We start from the raw sequence: 8,787 nt of genomic DNA on the forward strand, positions 1-8,787 counted from the left end.
CTGCCTCTCAGCAGGCCGCTGCTCCTCTTCTGCCGGTGGGTCGCAGGCCCGCCTACCTTGCAGGAGTGATTGGAAGCTCTCAGAGAGAGAATTTTAATATTTATTTTTTAGTTTCCGGCGGACACAACATCTTTGTTTTTTTTGTATGTGGTGCTGAAGATCGAACCTGGGCCGCACACATGCCAGGCGAGCATGCTACCACTTGAGCCACATCCCAGCCCTGTTTTTTTTTTTTTAATATTTATTTTTTAGTTGAACACAATATCTATTATTTATTTATTTATTTATTTTTATGTGGTGCTGAGAATTGAACCCAGGGCCTCGCATGGGATGTAGGCGAGCGCTCTGCCACTGAGCCACAACCCCAGCCCCCTAGCTTTAAGTTTTGGTTAGACAACTCTCTCCTGTGCTGAAAGAAGCCACATGATCATGTTGAATAGAGGAGGTGGATACAAGGATGAGGGATGGAGAACTTAAGGCCACTTTTTGCAAATAATTGGTCACTATATCTTAAAAATCAAAACGTCCCTTACCCAGAGATGACAGAAATGATCATGAAGTACATGTCACATGTTTAGGTGATGGGACCTTTTCAGTAACCTCAAGTTTTTTGGGAAGATTCTATCTTATTCATGGCTGGTTGAGAGTTTAGGGGACAGCTTATCTCTCGAGGTAGCACTAAGCATAATCAAGTTGTTTTAGGAAGGAAGGAAACAAACCCTCCCTGAAAATGAGTTAATATTGAGGCACTCTCCTTTGGGTGTGCTGGTCACTCATCCTGCATAGGTCTCAACATCGTGCTGAGTGCAGGAACCAAATCCAGAAGCAACAGGCTGGAACCTTGCTGTGGGCAGGGCTTCCCCACTGTTTTCATCCTTTGTCCCTCAGGAGTGGGATTTAGGAAGAAACTTTGGTGGGAAGACTCAGATGTGTAACTAAGATGACAACCCCCTTCCCTCCTGATGTGTGGTCCTCCGGGCTGTGGCATCATTTGCAAAGAGTTGATAGTAGAGAGGTTTCTGATGCTTCTTATCTGGGAGTGACTAGGCACCCTTAGGGGACTTGTGGGGATCTGAAACTTTAGGATGAGCATGATCTATTTTCTGAGAACATCGTTTTGTTTTTATATTTTTAAGGTATTTATTTTGAAGCAATTTTAGATTTACGTAAGAGTTGTTTGTTAGCATTTCTCCAGAGACAGAACCAGTTGCTTATGTGAGAGGAAATTTATTAGGGCAGTTGGCTCACACAGTTATAGGACTGAAAATTTCCATGAGTTTTAGAACCAGAGAAGCTGATAGTGCTCAGTCTGAATTGAGATTCTTCAGGGGTAGGGAAGGAGTAGGAATACCTCAGGAGTAACCCCCATCCAGGAGCCCCCTCGAGGGGCCTCTAGTTTAAGTCTCAGAGTCCAGAAGCTGGGATCTGATGTCCAGGGGCAGCAGAGAAGGGCAAACTGCTTGGGGAAGGAGAGAATCCTCTGAATCCACTGACTTGCATTGCCAGTTTCTTGGAAACATCCTTAAGACACACCCAGAAATTATGCTTCATCTGCTATCAAAGAATCCCTCATACAAGTCTAGCTGACACCCCAAATTAACCATTATAGGTTGCAAATATGGTTTGAAGTTCTTATACCGTTTTTCTACTTGGCTTCCCTTCATATTAATATCTTAAATGACTATGGTACACTTATCAAAACTAAGACATTTGCATCAGTATAATACTATTAACTTTAGTTGTTCGCCATAGACTTTATTCAGATATTCACAGTTTTTCCATTAATGTTCTTTCTGTTCCAGGAGCCAATTCACATTGTATTTGGCTATTATATCTCCTTTGTCTCCTCCAGCGTAAGAAGTTTTTTTATCTCCTCTCATTTTGTATGACCTTGGCATATTTGAAGAATAGTGTTCAGGTACTTTGTGGAATGTCCCTTAATTGGGATAGTCTAGTGTTTCCTCATGATTAGGCTGAGGTTATGAATTTTGGGGAAGAATCTAATAGAGGTGATGGGCCCTTTTTACTGCATTCAGTCGTGGACTACATGATATCAGCATGGGTTCCCATTGGTTATAACCCTGACTCCTTGTTATAAGACAGTGTCTGCCAGCTTATGCTACTGTAAATCTGCTGTTTCCCCCCTTTCCATCATTAATTGATTGGAAAGAAATTACTAAGTGCAGCCCACACTCATGGGGAGGGAAATTAAACTTCGTCTCCCGGAAGGAGGAGTATCAAATAATTTGGGGGCATATATTAATCATAGTAATTAATAATATTTTTAAAATATTTTAGGCAGATATTTAAAATATTCTGTGCAAAGAATTCTGTGCAAATATTCTATTTCTTTATAAAGTTTCCCTCATTAACTTTAGTATTCATCTATGGCTCTTTCTAGAGCAGTTATTACTATGGTGTTTTAATGGTGATTTTCTATTTCCCTCATTCCTTCAGCATTTATTATTTGGAAATCTTTCGTAAAGAAGATTTCACCCTTCTGTTATATTTACTTGTCCAGCCATATTTATACCACTATGGGCTCATGGATATTTGTTTTATTCTTTGGGTTAAAATCTAAAACAATCTTTTGTGTTTTTGTTTTTTACTCCAATTGTTCCAGCTGTGGCTACCGGAAAGTCTTTGGTTTGACTCGTATGTCTATTTGACATGCCCCTGTCTCTCTCCCCGCCCACTGTACTTTTAAGCACTTTCTTACTTCTAGCATACCAAGATGCCCTAAGCTTATCTTATATTTTTCTTGCTCCAGTCTTGAGTAAGCCATTTCTCCGAGAAGCCCCTGTTTCTTTTATTGGAAGATAGAACAGAAGTCCCAGACTCAAAATGGTTTGTCTTGTGATCTTTTTTTTGACTTTGTGCTGGTATGAAAGGGACCCACACTCAGTAGAGAACGTACTTTGAATTTGAATTGGGATGTTTTCCTGGGCCGGCAATGTGCAGGAGATACTTTCTTGTGATCCGGGCAGCAGCCTTGCAGTAGCTCCTGTTGGCCACATGATCCTGAGGGTAAACCACCAGTGCTCTACAGTGCTTTCTGTTGTCATCACTTTTTGGATGTTGTGATTTCACATCCCATCCTGTCTTCGGGGTTTACTTGAAATATTCAATACTTTATTATGAAATAAGCCTTGTGTTAAATGACTTTGCCCAACTGTAGGCTATGCACGGGTCCTGAGCATACTTAAAGTAGGTTTGGCTCAGCTGCAATGTTGGGTAGATTAGGCATATTAAATGCACTTTCATTTTATCATGTTTCAACTTATGATGAATTTACTGGTTTGTGACCACATTATAAATTGAGGAGAGGAGCACTCGTAAATATTTTATGTATATATAAATACACCCATATTTCTGTGTCTATGTGTTTAAAACAATAATCATGAGCTATAATGATAATATAGCATCACTTTTGCCGATAACTTTTTTTGGGGGAAATGATTTTAAGCGTTTTTGATGAGAATGAGCATGGATAGTAGATTAGGATTGGATTTGGCTGTAAACCAAAGAAAATTGAGCCAACAGTAGTGTAAACAAACTGGGATCTACTCTTCTCACACACTCATCCTGGGCAGTTGGAGGCGGATATTGGCACAGTAGACTGAGACAGATTAGGCCTCCTTGACCCTCTTGGCCCTTTCCCATGGTGGCTGCTGAAACAGTGCCTGAGGCTATAGGAGGACAAAGGCTTCTTTTGCATGATCCTTTCTCTCTTCCTTGGGAAAGAGCATCATCTCATCTGACTTTGATAGGTCCAGTCATAGAGGTCTCCTTATATTCTGTTTAATTATTCTCATCTGTGGGATGGGAGAACGGAATGATCTGGATAAACCTTAACATGCTGTAATCCCAGGTTGCTACTCAAAAAGGGCCGTGTTGGGAAAGGTGTAGAGATGCCATGCATGGGAGAAAGATGATTGTTCAGTGATCACAGGGTAGGTTGGAGGAGAATGAGGCCCCAAACAGGAGCTGGGGGCCTCATTACTGCTCTCTGAGGTCTGTTCTGCATCTTATGTTTTCTAACCACCATTTCGTAAGAGCTACAAGGAATCTCTGTAAAGGAAGTTTATTAGTCTGTTTTCAGTGGCTATAATGGCATATCTGAGACTGGGTCCTTTATAAAGAATGGAGCTCCAAAACCAAGAGCTTACCGTTTTGGAGCTAAATAAACCTCCAGTGTAAGAGTTTTTTTTTTTTTTTTGTTTTGTTTTTTGAGTCTGAAAGTCTGAATAGCATAGCACTCACTCTGCTGAAGCTGTCCTATACTCCTCTGGCTGAATCACATCATGGAAGAGGACATGGCGGGGGATGCATGTGGAAGAGACATAGCAAGGCAAGATAAGAAGCCAGAGCATTTCAGGGTTGGACTTGCTCCTTTGTAACAACTTTCCCACAGAAACTACATTAATTCCTTCTAAGGGCAGACCTAATTACCACCCCACCTCCTGAAGTTCCCGTCATCTCTCAGATTGCCTCACTGGGAATCACCTTCTAATACATGAACCCTTGGGGACAATCCACATCCAAATCATAGCAAGTTGGGAACTCCAGCTGGAGGGGTGGGGAGAGAGGCAGATTTGCTGAGAAGGGTGCCAGATTAACACAGTCTTTCTTTTTCTTTTAGATTCCTCTCATTTTTTCTCTTCTTTTTTTAAATTGGTGCACTACCATTATACATAATACAACAGGATTAGTTGTTGCACATTTGTACATGCACACAATATAACAATATAATTTGGTTAGTTTCACTCCCCAGAACCTCCCCTTCTCCTCCTCTGCTCCCTGTTAACTCAGTCATCATAGACCCCACAGGAAGTTCTCTCTGGGTTCTAGTTTGCATCTGTCAGCGATTCTAGAATTAGCAGACCTGTTTCTCTCATCTAGATGTCAAAAGAAGGAAGTTTTGGTCCTAGCTGGGGTCAGAGAATGGTCTCAGGCTGAGAGGGTAGAACAAACACAGTGCTGCCCATACCTTGCCTCCAGTGGGGGCAGCTATTCTGTTTTCATCCATTTTTTTTTCTAATTTCTTTCTTTCTTTTTATCTATTTAACTATTTATTTATTTATTTATTTAATATATGACAGCGGAATGTATTACAATTCATATTACACATATAGAGCACAATTTTTCATATCTCTGGTTGTATATAAAGTATATTCATATCATTCGTGTCTTTATGTGTGTACTTTGTATAATGCTGTTTTCATCCATTTTGATCTTCTGCTTTTTAGTTTTGGTACTTGATCTGCCAGGGATGGTGGGGAAGGTCAGCGGCTGACTCACTTTATCCAGGATTCATTCTGGTTTTTGTGTGTTTGTTTCTAGGCCTATAATCTCCCCTGTTTAAACTAGGAGCTGCTGAAGTTGTCCTCATCCTGTTTTGTTTTGTTTCTTGATTTTTTTGTTTGCAGAGCCCCTGCCTGGCTTAAAGTGCTTAGGCAATGTCTTTCACATTTATTTGGTGGGTTTTTGAGGTTCTTGCTGTCCCCCTACCTTTGGTTTCTTCCTGAACACAGGTATTCTCCCATTGGCTGTCTGAGAGAAAGACCTTGCTTCCTGGGGTTCACTTTCCATTTTAACTGCTCTGTAATAGGCTTTTGGCCATTTGAGACCAGGCTGGTGTCAGATTTCTTCTTTAAAAACAACCTTTAAAACCCATGTTTGTTTTGATTTCTAAAGCAATAATATATTTCTGCATAAAATTTAGGAAAAAAAGAAAAATAATAAAAAGGCCAACAAAGGCCAACTGCACTCTGTACTTGAAGTATGCACATATGCATAGGTATGCACATATGCATAGGTATGACCTTTTGGCATTCCTGGAGTCATACCATACGTAATACTTCATAACATGCCTCTGCCTTGCTTTTATTCCCTCCCACCAGCCATAGTTAATATTATCCTTGGCATGTCTTTAAAGTTTTTAAAGTTAAATAATACTCTCCTTTTTCAATGACCAAACCCTAACTTTCTACCTTCTTTCATAGACTCCCCAACTTTTTCACTCTCATTCCCCTTCTCTTTCATGATGATGGTTATTAATTTATATAGAAACTCTTTTTAAAAAAATTTTTATTTTTTTAATTATAGGTGGACACTATATTTTTATTTTTATGTGGTGCTGAGGATCAAACTCAGTGCCTCACGCATGCTAGGCAAGTGCTCTCTACCTCTGAGCCACAACCCCAGCACTAGAAACTTTTTTATTAATTTTTTAATATATGACAGTAGAATGCATTACAATTCATATTACACATATAGAGCACAATTTTTCATATCTCTGGTTGTATACAAAGTAAGTTATATAGAAACTCTTTATGACATATTCCATTCTGAGAATACAGGGTTGATGCTGTTATTAGCCCCTTAATAATGGTGAGCAAATGGAGGTTAAGGAACTTGCCCTGGTCATGCACCTTGAAAAAGGATAGGACTTCAATCCTGATAAAGGATTAAACCTTAGCATCAGCCTAGACTCAGGACTAGATTCCCTTGTGAGCACTTTCTTTCTGGGTGGAGGATGTCCTCTTTAAAGGGACAGGGTCTCTTGTAATCCAGAACAATAATATTTTCCAATTTTGGGTGATAAAGCTGGGTATTAGTCTTGGCTGGGCTGCTTTCCTCCTCTGTAACCTTTGGTAAGTTAGTTCACCTCTCTGAGGCCTCGTAGGCCTTCTCAACACTCATGTTCTAGGAACTTTGCAGCAGAAACACCAAAACAGAGATAGCATTCAAAGACAGGTCCAGATGATAGGAGCATTATTGTCCACTCAGATTTCAGGGTCGCTTACATTTGGCCATGATGGACAGTTCTGCCAGGAAGTTGTGTTTTGTCCTATTTTGTTCAGTTAGGGCTAGATGGTATCCAGGGGAAGTCCCCACAGAAGCCGTGAGGTTTCCTTGGATGCTGAGTTGGAGCTGTGCTCATGACAGGTAAATTCCATGACATATTTCCATTGAATGTTTTGAGGTCGTGGGGCTTTTGTGGCTGACCAGCAAGTGTGGGGACTACAGGGTCATTGTCTCTCCCTGGTGCAGACTCCTGGCCCCCTGCCACATTATGTGTGTCTCCCTAGATGTTCTTTGAGGTGTTTGTAGAGAGATGTGCTGGGACAGCGGGTGTTTTTAGCTGTGGTGTATGGGTGGGCTGGTGGGACAAGCCAGAGCTGACTGCTGTACTTTTCCTGACATCAGTGACGAAGTGCGGTCTGCCTGGTGCCACAGATGTTTTTCCAGATGCTTGTTTCCCCATCCCCTGCCCAGAATAAAGGAAAGGAGAACCAGAGATGTTTGCCTTTGAGAATAGAATTCACCCGAGTACAGTTTCCCTTCTCTTTTCACATAAGACTTAAAATAAATAAATAAATACATTTAAAAAAAGCAAGGGGTTTTTGAGCTGAGTTTCAGCTCTTACCCTGAAGCAGCCTGTACTATACTTCAGCCCTTTGCTTGATTCTGCAGTGACGGATGCTCTGGTGCAGGGCCTAGTAATTGTGTTATTGTGCCAGCTCCTCTGGCAGATGGCTTTATTTTTCCTGTGTTATTTTCCCCATTTCCCATGTTCTTCCTTGTACAGTTGTGTCAGAAAGAAACAAACAACAAAAATGTACCTATTTAAAATTTTTTTTCTATTGTTGATTTGGAACATACCTTGATTCTAGCCAGAGTGTAGTATAGCTTTTGTTCTATTCAGAAAAATGATTTGGGCACTTTATTTCAAAGTGTAAGTCCCTAAGATGATGATTGAGGGTTGCAAGGAAACTTGGTTGTGTTTGGGTGGTGAATTAAATTGAGTTTAGTGATAATGAAGCACTAAATGTACATTGAGGACATGTTCATGTTGCTCAAGTTTTTAAATCTCGAGAGAGATAGGGTCATGGTGATGTGAATGGTGATGTGTTAACAATAAAATTACTAACTCCAGCATTTGTTCTTTACCATATTCTAGAAAGCATACTCAGTTTAGGGAACATGCTAAAAGCTTGTCGTCAAGAAAGCTGGTTTTTAGACTACCTCCAAAATTAGAATTCACATACTTACAGCTTTAAGTTTTGAAATACTTGAAGAATTTTATTTTTCTTATGGTACTGGGGCATGAACTCAGGCCTTTTGTATGTCAAGCAGGCATTTTACCACTGAGCTCACACACAGCCCTTTTTTGTTGTTGTTTTGGTTTTTTGAATCAGGGTCTCACTGAATTGCTGAGGCTGGCCTTGAACTTGCAATCTTCCTGCCTCAGCCTACCAAGTTGCTGGTATTAAAGGCATGTGTCATGTATCCAGCTGTGAGATTGTTTTTAGTAAATAAAATAGAAGGGGAAATGGTTCTTCCACTCCTTTATATTTCTGCCTTTGTACTAATGAATGTGACCAAAACATTTGCCCTTTGAACCAGGCCCAGTGTTTCATGTGTCTCAGGGCTACGACTTTATTTATTTTATTTGGTGCTGGGAATTGAACTCAGGAGCCATATCCCCATTAGGGCTACAACTTTTAAAAAGCTTTATTGAGGTATAATTTATAGATCATAAAATTCACCCATTGTAAATTCAGTGATTTTTTTTTTTTTTTTTGGTGTGTGGAATTTGTGGAGTTATACATTTAACTCCATAATCCACTTTTAGGACATTTTCATTACTGTAAGAAGTTGCCTTGTGCCCACTTGCAGTCAGTCTCTCCTCCCACCCCCAGCCCCAGGGTCTGCCAAGGTGGGCTGGAGAAGAGATTAACCCTGGGCTCTGTCCACTAATTTGATGAACCTCAACCATAA

The sequence above is a fragment of the Marmota marmota genome, unplaced genomic scaffold, assembly GCF_001458135.2.
Source record: "Marmota marmota marmota unplaced genomic scaffold, marMar, whole genome shotgun sequence".
NCBI lineage: Eukaryota > Metazoa > Chordata > Mammalia > Rodentia > Sciuridae > Marmota > Marmota marmota.